We start from the raw sequence: 14,925 nt of genomic DNA, 5'->3' as shown, positions 1-14,925 counted from the left end.
AATGGGGGTAGAGTTCCAGTTCTCCATATATTTGGTTGGTTGTTTTGAGGATAAGGCAGCCTTCCATGTTTGTTTCACTCTTTTCTATGACATCAAAGGCTTTACTTAGAAAGATTCCCCAAGTTTATTTGGTTTTACTTTGTTATTTACTTAGGCTAAGTAGATCTAGTGCTTTTTCCACAAACAAATGGGAAAAAGCATTCAGCTCCATTTTGATTTCAGAATATTGAATCCTCCTAATCAGTAGAAAATTCAGCTACTCTTTTTCTTTCATTAGAATTCAGTAATTTGAATTTTGATTACAATTGCACTATTTTTGCTACTTGTACTGATTTACATTAAAACCAAAGGGCACATTCATTCTTCATTTGCTACTGTTAAAGATTATGTGCTTTAAAGTTAATATAGAACTTCCAGGAATTTCTGTTTATCTTCATATTTTAACCCAAACCCTTGAAACGTAAGTATCTGCTTCACAACTTAATTCAAAGCAGAATTCAGGAAGTATAAGTTATCTCCCTCAACTCGTTTTTATTTATACATATTAGGCTTGATCTGGTCATCTTTTCCTTAGAGTAGTGTTGCATTTAAACACAATAGAGCTCAAAAGTAGATAACTAAACAGGCAAGTTCATAATTCTGAACTTGGTGGTTTTTTGTTTGTTTTATAATCAATATATATAGTCTATATTTTGCCTTGTTTTCAGATTACATTCTTGTAGAAATTCTGTATTAGAAAATCCTATCATTCCTTTCTAATTATTTCCCATATCCAAATTTATACTGTCATTTTAATGTAGATTTTTTACAAAGTATCCCAAATTATCTCTCTCAAACTCTTTCCTTCTTTCCTCTGTAATGAATTTCCTTTCTGTGAGCTGCTAAAGCTGAGCTATAAGAATGCTCTAACCTCTATGAAAGTGCTCAAGGACTTCAAGTTTACCATATGCCAAATAGCTGTCTCTTCCCCTCGTCCACCCAAATCTGCCACTGCTCAAGGCTCCTGAGACTTGGCATCACCCTATTGAGTCATGTGCAGCATAAGGACATTTCTCTTGGACGGTGGTCCCATAAGATAATGAAGCCGAAAACTTCCTATCACCTGGTGACGCCATAGCCATTGTAATGTCCTATCACAACACACTCTCACGTGTTTGTGGTGATGCCAGTGTAAACAAACCTATTGCACTGCCAGTCATATAAAAGCATAGCACATACTTGTACTCTACATAATAATTGATAATAAACAACTATGTTACTGGTTTATGTATTTACTATACTTTTTACCATTATTTTAGAATGTACTCTTTATACAAATAAAGAAAAAATTTGCTGTAAAACAGTATGCCAGCGGGTTTAAATACTACAGTCCAAGAAAAAAATAAGCATTAGCAAATAAGCTTCTGGACAGTAAAGGAAACCATCAACAAAATGGAAAGGCAACCTAGAAAAAGAAAAAAACATTTGCAAATTAAATACCCAATATAGGATTAATATCCAAAATATACAAGGAACTCATACAACTCGATAGCAAAAAACACAAATAACCCAATTTAAAAATGGGCAAAGGACCTGAATAGACATTTTTCTAAAGAAGACTCACAAATGGCCAATAGGCACATGAAAATGAGCCAATCATCACTACTCATTAGGGAAATACAAATCAAAACCACAATGAAATATCATCTCACACCTGTTAGGATGACTATTATTTGAGAGAACAAGAGAGAGAGAGCAAGAGAGAACACAAATGCTGCCAAGGATGCAGAGAAAAGGAAATCCTGGTACATTGTTGCTGGGAAAGTAAACTGCTACAGTCACTACAAAAAAAAAAAAAAGTAGGTAAGTTTCACAAGAAATTAAAAATAGAACTGCTGTATGATCCAGCAATTCCACTTCTGGGTACATATCCAAAACAATGGAAATCAAGACGTCGCAGAGATATCTGCACTCCTACGGTCATAGCAGCATCATTCACAATAGCCAAGGCATGGAAACAACCTAAGAGTCTGTCGATAGATGGAGAAAGGAAACGTGAGGTATATGCATGTACACGCGCATATAAAATGGAGTGTTATTCAGCCTTAAGAAGAAAATTCTGTCATGTGCAACAACATGGATAAACCTTCAGTGAAATAAGAGACAGAAGAAGACATGGTATCACTTATATGCATACAAACTTTCAGTTATAAGATTAATAAGGTCTGCAAAGCTAATGTATAACAGGATGACTACAGTTGATAACATAGTATTGTATAATTAAAATTTGGTAAGAAAATGAATGCTCCCCCAAAAAATGTGTGCTGATGAATGAGTTAATTAAATCAATGAGGTAATCCTTTCACAATGTATATGTATATAAAATCATCGCATTGTACACTTGAAATTTTTTATTTAAATAAAACCAGAAGAAAAAAAAAAACCACTAATTTCCAGGAGGGGACTGAAACTCAGGAGCAACAACTAAGAAGTCCAATTACTAGAGATGGACTAGTTCCAGGAGCACTTTGATAGCTTCGTGGAATTATGACTCTTTAACCAGGCATAAATGGCGCTGTGAAGTAGCAGATTGCAAGCACATCACTGGCCCCAACTCTGGGAAGCTGAGAATGACATGGAATTGCGCAACACCTATAACATCTAATCAGAGACACATTCAATTGCATTTAATAACCATTAGTCTTGGGGTAAAAGGCCAAAATCCATAATACATCCTAGCAATTTGTGAAAACCATGGGCCCTGCCTCCCACTACAAACTCATCTGATATTACTGTCTACTTAGCATATTCTATGAGCTTCAGCCATGCTAGCATCTAATTTCTCCACATGCAAACCGTCAACAGCGCTCTCTACATTTTCTCTGTCCCCTTTCTATATTCAGGTAACTCCTACTCATTCTTTAGTTTTCCACTCAAATAAGTATAACTTTATTCAGCTCATCACCACAAAAGAGATTGTACAACACTTAATGGCAGAAACTGTGTCCTATTCATCTTTGTGTGTGAGACAGAGGGTAAAATATACAAAACATAAATTTTACCATCTTAATCATTATTAAGTGTACAGTTCAACAGTGCACAGTACATTCACACTGTTTTACAACCAATCTTCAGAACTCTTTCCATCTTGCAAAACTGAAACTTTATGTTCATTAAACAACGACTCCCCATCCCCTTTTCTCCCCAGCCTCTGGCAATGACCCTTCTGCTTACTCTCTCCATAAATTTTACAATTCTAGATATCTCATTTAAATAGAATAGAATTTTGTCTTCTTTTTGTGGCTGGTTTATTTCACTTAGTATAATGTCCTCCAGGTTCACCCATGTTGTCACATGTGTCAGAATTCCCTTCCTTTTTAAGGTTGAATCATATTCCATTATATGTATATCCCACTTTCTGTTTATCTATTCATATCTGTAGATGGACATGGGTTGTTTCCACCCTTTGTCTATTACAAATAAGCTGATATGAACATAGGTGTACAAAATCTCAAGACCCTGCTTTCAATTCCTTTTCATACATACCAAAAAGTATAAATGCTGGATCAATATTTTCAATTTTTAAGTTTTCCACAGCAGCTGTACCATTTTACATTCTCACTAACAGTGCATAAGAGTTCCAATTTCTCATCCTCACCAATACCTATTTTCATTGTTTTAAATCTAATAGGTGAGAGTTGGTATTAATCTTCTTTTATCATCCACACTAGAAAGTCCATGGCTGAGTGAGTATATAGTAAATGTTCAATAAATACTCATGGAGTTAAACTGGAGAAGATGCAGCTCAATAACACCCAAAGAAAGTAGACACATATTACACGGTGTCATTCCATCGTAAGGACACTTGGAATAGAGCTTATTTTGTCTCACTTACAACTCTGCTAACACGATTTCTATCTTCCTACTTCCGTATTTGAGGTGTTTTAAACTATCCAGATATATTTATAACACTAGAGTGGGAGATTTCAAAAATAAATATACAATTTTTGTATGTTTTGCTAGTTAATGAAACATTTTTCTATTTGTATATTCTACTGCATTAAGTAAGTTTCTGAGCTGAAGGCAGGTAGAAGAATAATACCCAAGCTGACCTCGGGGGCGAAATTCACACATTACAAACAAATTTTAAATAGCTCCAGAATAAAAGTGACAAGAGCTGAGGGACTATATCAGAGTGGGTCTTGATCTTTTCTTGTACATCAGGCTTCAGTTAGGAGGTGACATTTGAGTGTATCTTTTTCTGTGTATACATTCTATTGTGTTAAGTGTTTAGAGCAGCACTTGTACTTTACTATAACTAATAATTAATTCAATCAAGAGACATTATTAGTCGCCTGCTAATTATAAACACTGTGCTAGGACCATTGAGTTACAAAGAAGAACCCAAGAGCCTGACTTGCTCCCAAGAACTGACATAAAGACTAGGAATAATCATCTATGTTCCACAGGGGTCCTATACCAGAGAAAGTTCAAAGTCCTCAAATGCAATAATGTAAATGTAAAGAATAAGTTAAAGAGAATCTAAAAGCCATCCATTATGTGTCCAGTGCAATAATTTAATTCTAAAGTATACACTATGCCCCCATTGTTTCTTCCACCAGTGAATGAAACCTGTCCAGCATGCCAAATACATTTTATCAAAAAGCACTGGTAGGCTGGTACAGTTCTTCCAATTTGTAATAGTATAAGGTGCTGGAAATTGAAGTAAAAGTTGAACTAAGTCCTTGAACCATTCAAAATAATGTTCACAGGAGTGTCCACCTTTAAAATACCAAATATTTTGGATTTAAAATTTGAAAAAAACAATCAAGACTAGTGGCAGGAAGAGTAAAAATATATCGGAAGAAAGTAAACTGATACGTTGGGATTTATGGAGTTCCTGCTTCTGAGTAGTAGTATATGAAGGGGGTGATGATCTGTTCGGCACTATCATCCATTCCCCAATAAAGAAGACAACAGTCCATATTTAATATACACAGAAGCAATGAACCCATAAACAGGTCTCTAGTTCCACATTTCTGCACTCCAGGTCCTGACCTGATAATGTGTTGGTCCACCATTGTTTAATAAGATGTCCTTGTGGGTTCGAAGGATATTCCTCACTTAATGGACATCAGCACACCATATCATCATTTAAAACATTTTATAAAAACATGTTCCCTATCTCCTTCTCACATTAGCTGTTCTTCTAGGTGGCAATAGAGATGGCTAAATACTTAAAAACTGAAATTTAAAAAAACTTTATTTCTGCTTGACTGACCTCAGTTTCTTCTTCCATATAGTACGATTTGTTTATTCCCATTTCTGGGCCTTTCCTCATGCTAGTTTACCTACACAGCGTATTTTCTATAACCCTTGTACCATCACCTCCATTACAATCCTGTCAGTATTCTTAATCTTCTCTAACTCATCCATTCTCTAAGCCGAGTACCACTTTCTTTGAGCTCCCCTATTACTCTACACTGTAGAATACACAGTAGTATAATAAGCTTGTGCTTCAGCTACATTTTTACCTGCCTTAATAATGCACATTAAAGCTGCTTGCTCATTTTAAGCCGCTATACAAAAATATGAGACACACAACATGAGCCTCAATCTCAGCATCACTGCTTCAGCATTTTGAACTTGTTGTGTTTGGCTACATATAGGTCTTCTTTGCTTGTTTACTTTTTCAGAGGTACTATGATTAAATCATGAAAATAATCATAATAGCTTCCAGCTTTTGAGAGTTTACTCTGCTTCAGCCACTGTGTGAATCATTTTTCACATATTATCTTAGTCAATCATTGAAACAATACCGTGTAGTTTAGTTGGTATAAACATAATTATTTCAACTAACTATATTAAGAAATTGATAGAGAAAAATAAAGAATTTCTCCTAGAATTCAGATCTCTATGAAGTCTCTTATTTATTACAGATAATATTTGAAACAAGAGTGTTGACTTTAGAAACACATAAAACTGGATGATTTCAAATTCTTTCTCTGCACCTCACAAGCTAAGTAACCTTGACTGAATTCATTAACCACTTTGAGCCATATTTCTTTTTTTTCTTTTTCTTTTTCTTTTTTTCCACTTACAGCACCTGGCATTCCTAGGTGGTCTCCCATCCAAGTACTAACCAGGCCCGACCCTGCTTAACTTCTGAGATCAGACGAAATTAGGCATGTTCAGGGTGGCATGGCCCGTAGCAGCCATATTTCTTTATCAATGAAATAATCTGGTTATGAGTATTAACAAGAATATGTATATAAAGTACAAAAGAAAGTGGCAATCATACAAGAAACACTGAGCAAGTATTTCTTTTACCCTTTTCCTTCTAAATAAATTAGAAGTTCTTTAAGTCAAGAAACATCTTTATGACAATGATAACTCTAGTGTAATAATGCTACCATAAGTAATCAACAAATGCTTTATGATTGAACATTATTATTATTAAGGAAAAAAGATAAATTCATATACAAACCAATTTTAAGGTTTTTTTAAATTCCTTTTAAAGATCTATTTTAAATCTTTTTTTCTTCCTAACTTTGGAATCCATTACCTATTAGTGAGGCCATACAAAGGATATGAAAAACAGCTATTTAACACAGGTTGTCTAGAAACATATTCAGTAACTGAAGAGAAGAATCTCAACCTGGCTTCTGGCTATTAGACTACTTTAAAACTATAGGACATGGTCTGCTTGTCCAAATCTTATTTTATGCATTGTGTAAGAGTGTAATGTATAAGAAGCATGTATCTGTAAGCATCTCTAGTGAAAGACCTACTAGGTACTGAGTGAAAAATAAATCAGGACATACACCTGATGAACTCACAGTCCAACAAAGAAAATATGTATAACAATGTTGTAAATACTTTTTAAAAGGTACAAAAATGATGATATAACAGCACAAAGGAAAAAGATATTCACTAAGCTTAAAGGATCAGAGAACTCAACACATATTTGAACTTGGCCTAGTAGAAGAGTACAATTCACAAGGCAAAGGAGACAAAGGGATATTTCATACAGAGAAAATTGTGAGAACAAAGGCATAGATGCATGAAAAAATTAGGTTATGATATATTCAAAGGATGCCAAGAAATCCAATATGGCTAAAGCAAAGGGCAAATAAAGATGTACAGTCAGAGATAGGATGGGAAAGGAACATACAGTCAGACTGTTAAAGACTTTTACAGCCAAGCTAGAAGCAGAGAGTCAAAACAGAAGTTATGACTATCATTTCAACCCTGAGACTATTTTTATTCTGCCATTTTAACCGAGTGGAATACCAAATTCCTGTGTATTTGTTCTTTATATATACATATTTCCTTGCTTTTTATTCTTGACATTAAATAATCAATTGATTATCTAGTCGATAATGGAGATTACTAGTAGATATCAAAACAGAACTGAACTGATGATGGCTAAAATTACCTACGATAAAACTTATTAGCAACTACGAATTGATGAAAGACTCCATCAATTTTCTTAATAAAATTTATATCTGAATATTTTTTGTTCCCCAAATATTGAATTTGTTAGAAATAATGGCCACAAAAAATATAATGTCAGAAGCTATAATTCGTTAAATGTGATAAGAACAAAACTGGCTGCAAAGGATATACAAAATTTAAATAAACAAAGGAGAGTTAATACATCTGGGATATAAGAAATAAACCCATTTAGTCAAAAGAATTTTTTCTTCAGAAGTTATGGTCTTAAGAATTAAACAGCAAATCAGACCCAGGTTCTGAAGAACTTTACAAAATCAAGGAGTGTGGCAATAACAAAAAGTAAGCTCTTCTGCAAGAAAATGATATAACAGAAACACTATTTTTAGATAATTCATTAGCTAATAAATGTGCATTAGATGCCAACCACAGACCATGAGAGAGGAATCACTGAGAAGTGGTTACAGAAACAAGAATCAGCAGTTAGCGAACTCTTGCAAAAACCATCATGAACATCCGGAATAAAATGGTGGCACTGGGAATGGTAAGTGAAAATTCAGAGCATTTTACGATGAAAAAAAAATGTCATCAGTGATTTATTCTATATAGGTTTAAAAAATAGCAGACTAAAGAATACTTCTGACATATCTGCATTCACTCCAGGAATTTCAAAAACAAGAGGGTAACCCACAATATCTAGTGACCCATTAGTTCTAGAAAAGTGAAGATTGAAAAAAGCCTCTGGATATAGTAAAACAGGTCGTTATGAATTTAAAAGAAGAAATAGGAAAAAATGGGAGAGTACGACAAGCAGGACAAAATACAGAGTGGAAATCAAAATCATAAAGACTGTAGATATAAAAATCCTCATTTAAAAATCATGTGGGAAAGGGTGATCAAAGAAAATTTCCTGGAAAAATAAAATGGGAAAGTTATTTGGGTCTTGAATGATGGATAGGAATCAGATAGACAAAGAGAAAGTGGTAAATAATACAATATTCTTGAATCTACTCAGGTTTGTTATTGCTCTCATGGTGAGAGAAATTAATAAATAGAAGTTATATTCAATAGAAGGTTTGAGCTAGGGCATCAGCCTTGCGTATGAAAAATTGAGAAGAAAAGAGGACCTTAAATTGGTTTCACTAGGAGATACATCAAAGTGATAATTTCACTGTCCTAGCCCTTCCAAAGTTGTATGAGTCCTAAATCCCTGTATTAAAGCCTTCACACTTAGCATTCAGTGACTGGATTCTGTTTTCTTGGCTCGACCCTGCCTACGGGGCATGGTATAAGGGTGTTAGGTCTGGATAACTTAAGGAAGCTAGATATGAGAAAAGGACTGAGCAGTTAAGAAAAGAAGAACAACAATAGAATGAAAAAGTGTGCAATAGAGGAACAAATAGAATGACTTTTTTAAAAAATCAAATGACTTTTACCTAAGAACAAACTGGTCATTGGAAACAGAGATTACTGGCAGCAGTAAATAATCTAGAGGAGCAGCTGGACAGCATAAGATGAGCTGCCAAAAGGAAGAAGCATACAAGAAATACCTGAGGGAAAGTAGGTGTTAAAAAATAGAGACGACAGGCCCAAGATGGAGTCACTTATTCTAAGCCCAAGTCACCAAACCGAGACTTAATACCTAATCTAACTGTAGTTTCAGTCTCTGCAGGAATGTAATCTTAAACCACTCTGTAATTACCTGGCCCACACTAATAAGGTAATCCATCCAATAGACCCCCTTCCATTCCTACTCCCCCAAAATGAGGTCATTGGTTCTTTTCTTGTCCCTGCCCCTTTCTGCCTATAAAAGCCATCCATTTTGTATGGTTGCTCAGAGCTCCTTTCTGTTTGCTAGGTAGGATGCTGCCCAATTCGTGAATTGTTAAATAAAGCAAATTTGATCTTTAAATTTACTCAGACGGATTATGTTTAACAGAGGTAATTATTAAACTGGATCAACTGGATTACAGAGAGTTCTAATCCATGATTAGGAAGTAGAGGATCTATCTTACACAAAAATCTAAGGACCTGAATCGAATTAACTCGTACTTTAGAAATGATTTCCCTGCATACCTCAATACCCCAAATAGTAGTACCAGAAAATAGAACATTTATTGTACTGCCGCCCCAGATAAAAAATATTGATGTGAACTGTATAAAAGAACAGTTTGTTTTTCCCTTTAGATCATATAACACTCATTTTAAAAATGCATGTTTTTATACATCTGTCAATGATAGATTATAGATACTGTTAGTAAAGGTTACTGGGGTTGATTACTTCTTCCTAGGAGCATACATATGGATGCAAATCAAAAATGCACTACAGCAGTGCTGTAAGAATTCTAAGTCCCTCTAACCCTCTCACTTTTATAACATTAACAGTCTAGAACAGAAAAGATTTCATACCTCATTTTAATCAAGTACATAGCCTCCAAAGATGACTACTTATTGCAAACACATAAGTTCATATTTCCTTAGAAAATATTTTTTAGATTTTTTTCAAATTACAGGTTAACAGTATTCTCAAACCTGTCTTTCTATTAGAATCAGATGGAAATTTTTTTAAAATATCAAATCTGAAGCAATTAAGTCACAACCTCTGGGACTGGGGCATAGGCATCATTATTTGGGGAAGGTCCCAGGTAATTCCATGTGCGGACAAGGTAGAAACCATTGCGCTAACATAAATCTCCTTAAAGGAAACCTGATTAGCCCTTGAGAGCAGCAATTTTCAGACTCTGCTGCACTTCAGACCTATCTGGGGAGCTTGGAAATCCCTAGACCCCAGTTGCTGCCTGGACTAATTAAATTATAATCTGAGGAGTGGGAGCCAGCTATTAGTTGTTTTTTAAGTTCCAAATGTACAGCCAAGTTTGAGAACCAAAGCTTTAAACTAGAGGAGGATTTGAAATACTAATCAAAATCATTAGATGTCTGGAAAAAGAATTTCATTAATACAATAAAAATTCTTATTAAAACTCTCCAAATTAAAAAGGAAGAAAAGAACCAGAACGTGTAAAGGTTATGTAAAGATAATGATGCTCTAATAAGTAGACCAGCTATTATGTTAACAATATTAAAAATTAAGCCAGAAACAGAAAAAGACTAAGCAAGACAAAGGGAGAAAAAAAGAACTGCAACCTACTGTCATTAAGAGATATGTGATTGAACCTTTCAATCGTTATATAATTAACAAAATATGTTCCTGTCCTATTCACTACTCTTGCCAAATGTGTAAGTCTAAGAAAATTTTTTAAAGAATTTTAGTAATGGAAAAGGTTTTCAAATACTCAGATATGTAAATTAAGTTACTGAATACCTTCAAAGCAAGAAAAGGTCATCGCTCTTCTCTCACTACCAGTCTAATCAGTAGTTACTGGCCACTCTGGTTCTGTTGCTTATTATTAGCTCACTAAGAACAAAATGTATATTATACTTCAAATGCAACAAAAGGGGTGGTTGAATTAAAATGATTTGATAATATAATTTTTAAGTATTTAATATTCACTTTTCTGTAAATATCTTTCAATGGAAGGTTTGAGTATCAGTTAAAACAGATTTTATAAAGTATAATTAGTTGTGCTGTCAGATGGGAAGACAAATTAAAAGTATGATTCACACTGTTACAGTAGCAATGCCACCCAGGAACAGCTGATCTTTTGCACAATGCTCACAGCGGAATGTAATCCAGTCTCAACAGTACACGTGATTAAAGACTTGCAGGGATACTAGCATTTAAATTATTAATCAACGCAGTTTCCTTTAGTGGGAAAAAAAAAAACTGTATTCTACATAAATGGAGGAAAGATTTTTTTTTTTTTTTTAACTTCTACAAACTGACTGCCTGGTAAAAAGCCTCAGTTATTGCTAGTTCGTCTATGTAACAGCTGAGGAGGTATATACTACCAATTAACAATACATGCTTAAGATAAAGTTATGTGCAAACATCTAGACAGCCAATTATTTGGAGAGGATTTAGTAGTCGTTATAAATGCAAACGCCCAGGCCGAAGCCAGATGAACCAACAGATTTCTAAATTATCTGCACAGCTTCTAATGTAGAAGTAGGTTCGATTCCAGATATTGGTAATCTAGATATTGGTACCCTGAAGCATCAAGGGGGAATAAAAAGAGAAAGCTTTAAAATCACTTTTCCTCTTCACTGCCTAGGAAGAATCTCATAGGTGAAAGTCAAAGATGACATGATTTGCCTTTTCAGCTTCTTCATTGAACCACTATTGGACACACTAGTTATACAATCAAAAGGCAATATGCTTCTCCCCAACAACCTGAGTTGTTATTATTAAATTAATTAAACTAGGAGGCCATTAGACTGAGGTGGCTCTAATGCTATGGCAGGCTAAGTAGGCAAACCAAAATCTGAGCCTGTAAATACCTCAAGGTTATAAATTCAAAACCAAAGGACAGCCAATCACAAACAGCCAACCAAATAATTTCCTTTCTTTGCTCCCACACCTGGACTCTGTAAGTCATTTCCCTGGGTCCTATAAGTAGATGGCTCTTAACCACTTCTACTTTGGCACTGCCATATTGGAATCGTTTTGTTCAACAAAACCCCAAATTTTTAATATGCCTCAGTTTATCTTTTAATATATATTACTTTGAAAATAAAAATCATAAAAATAATTTTAAAGTAGATCCTCCTAGTGAATACAAAGACTCACACACAAATCATCTAAATTAGCTTTTTACTTTGAATCTGGTGAGAGGGAGCAAAGTCTACCACTCCAAAATATGCCTTCTAAGGGATATTGATTATTTTAAGCTGGTTAATTTAAAGCTGTTATAGGTTCAGAATGTGTCTCCCCAGAATGTGCCACCCTAGCATGCAGATTATTTCAAGATGAGGACAATTAAAGCCCAACAAACTAAAGAAAAACATTTTACCTCCCTCTTACCAACCCAAAGGAAGTGAGACATAAAAACCTCCTCCTACGACTTGATGCTCGCCAGAGGGTTGAGGGGCTGGAGAAAGTGGTGAAGGGTTAAAGAAGTATGAATTAGTAGGTGAGAGATGGTCACAAGGATGGGGAGCACAGCGTGGAGAATGTAGTCAGCATTAATGTAGTGCCTAGGAGTAGAGCCAGAGGAGAGCAAGAGTAATCAGGGAGATGGTTCTATAAATTATATAAATGTCTAACCAATGTACTATATATTTTGAAACTAATAATAAAATAAAAATAAAAATAAAAAAAAACTCCTGTTCCTAGAAGGGAGTTATCACCTTAGCATAATATGAACTAGGTGTGGCAGACAGGGAGGAACCTAGGAAGTCCGTTATTCTCCCCTCTGTGTCCCACTGTTTCTGGGTGGCCCAGCAAGAATTTATTTACCAATGTTTGCTCTTTCTCATCTACTTGTGAATTCTCTACTTTCCTTTTCAAGTCCTAGACCCCTGCCTCCCTCTCCTGAGTCCAGAATGGCATATGAGTGTCAACTGCCCCATTAGTCCTTGAGTCCCCTATTCTTATGGAACCCCAGTATCTACATATGTAATTAAGTGTGGTTGCTTTCCTCTGTTAATCTGTCTCATGTCAATTTGATTAGACCAGCCAGAACTAAATAGAAAAAAGAGGAAAATTTTTCTTCTCTCTAATGCCGGTCAGCAATGCATATTATGATCCAATTATTAAAAAAAAAAAAAAAAAAAAATCATTCTTTCTAAGCACAAAATATATTGCAACTTTCCATATGAATTTGTATTATAAACTACATATACTTTATACCAAAATGAAAGACTCAAGTAAACTTTTCTGCCTAAGCAGAAGATTAAATGGTTGATGTGATCAGTATTTCAATTTTTTTTCTTAGCAAGAATTTTGGATATTTTTTTGTCTCCAAATTTTAAAATGGTTCCAAGTATAATATTAAATAAGCAATTTTAATATTAATTATCTCCTTCTCTGAAAGGTGGTCCATGCTTTTCACATCCATGCTAGAAATATTAAAAAGAGCTCTCACGAATTATGAAACAAAATGCCTTATTGTTTGACTTTCCTATTCAGCGCTGTTCACCAAGTGTGCACTGAACTCAGTGGCTTTCCATTGCTAAGCTCGAAGAATGGATGTGCTGCTGTCAGCAGACCCTCTGACTAAAACCTCTTCTTTCGTAAAACTCATTCAGTAACCCTGTACCTGGCCTCTAAGAATAAAATTGCATTTGTATGTCTTACTGTTGGTAGAAAATTTCACTCCTTTTAAAAGCTTAGCTTTCTCTTGGTTGCATTCATTTAATTCTATGGGTCTTTGTCCTTTCCTAGAATATGCAGCCATTCTTTCACTTCGGCTCTCTCTCGCCATAAAATAAATCAATGCAAAATAGCCACTTTTGTGAACATCTGTCTTTCTTTCAGCCAGACTCTTATAATGCAAACATAACAGTCTCCTCATTCTTCTGATCAGTTCTCAGTCATCCTTTGATTGAGGGGAGGGGAGAGGAAGGAGGATGTAAAGAGGAAAGGAAGGAAATCATAACACAGATTTCAATAGAGTAAGGATTTGCCTTCTTTTAGACTAGGAAGTCTTTTTATAAGAATCATGAAAACATTCCTACAACTTTGACCATGATAAAGATGCTCAGAAGCAGCGAAAGGGAGAATTTACCCCTAGAATCTTTCTCTTTGGCCTAATGATTATTTTAGACTGATTCTTTTTAATAAACAACAGACATAGAAAAAGCTCTGAAAACTAAGTAGAAGTTACATTTATAAGGGAAATCTCCAATTGTAAGGGTGTCTCCCTCGCTGTAGCAGTAACAGAAGGATCACTCTAAATTTTTAGAAATTCTTATCAATGGAGAAGGCATGGACTTAAATCTGCACAACAACCATACCCTTGATTATTGTGCTTTGCCTGGTAATCTCCCATAACAGGAAAGCCCCCTCACTCCAACATCTTCTTTTGTCTTTAGCTAGAGAGAATATTTAAGGTGGTATCTTGGGCCATTTCAGGAGTCATTTGATTTTTCTGGGCATTTCCCATATATATAGGAGGTATATATGTTATTAAACGTCTATTTGTTTTCCCCTGTTAACTCACTTTTTATCATGGGGGTGTCTCAGCCAACATCCTAAAAAGATAGAGGAAAATTTATTCTTCCTCCATAACAGCAGAATTATCCAGATTTTGCTTAGCAATAAATATTTGAGTTGTATGACTTTGAGCAAGTTACTTAGCTTCTCTGTGCCACATTTTCCCATGTGAAAATTAGTATTATAATATTACTTCTCTACAGGATATACCGTTGGATTAAAAGGGATAATGTATATAAAACACTTCACTCGCCTGAGTAATTGCCCAATTAAATTAACCCTTACTTTCAAAGTAGAATTTAATGAAGATCTCCAAAATACCTAACGGCCTCTATAAATGCCTTCCAAAATGTATTTGGTGACTCCAGTATCTTTATCTACATTTATCATATATGTCACACTCCACATTCCAAGATATACACCTATTAATGTCACAA

General features: G+C 34.8%; 1 protein-coding gene and 1 pseudogene across 3 annotated transcripts in view; both read right to left on the bottom strand.

Annotated features, from left to right (window-relative positions):
• TAFA2 (TAFA chemokine like family member 2) overlaps positions 1-14,925 on the bottom strand; it is a 422,074-nt gene that overhangs the window by 196,705 nt on the left and 210,444 nt on the right. The gene's annotated exons all lie outside the window — the stretch shown is intronic.
• On the bottom strand, positions 6,074-6,192 carry LOC118614673 (annotated as a pseudogene).

Source organism: Rousettus aegyptiacus, unplaced genomic scaffold (assembly GCF_014176215.1).
Source record: "Rousettus aegyptiacus isolate mRouAeg1 unplaced genomic scaffold, mRouAeg1.p scaffold_m13_p_2, whole genome shotgun sequence".
Lineage (NCBI taxonomy): Eukaryota > Metazoa > Chordata > Mammalia > Chiroptera > Pteropodidae > Rousettus > Rousettus aegyptiacus.
This window is presented reverse-complemented; position numbering and strand designations above follow the sequence as displayed.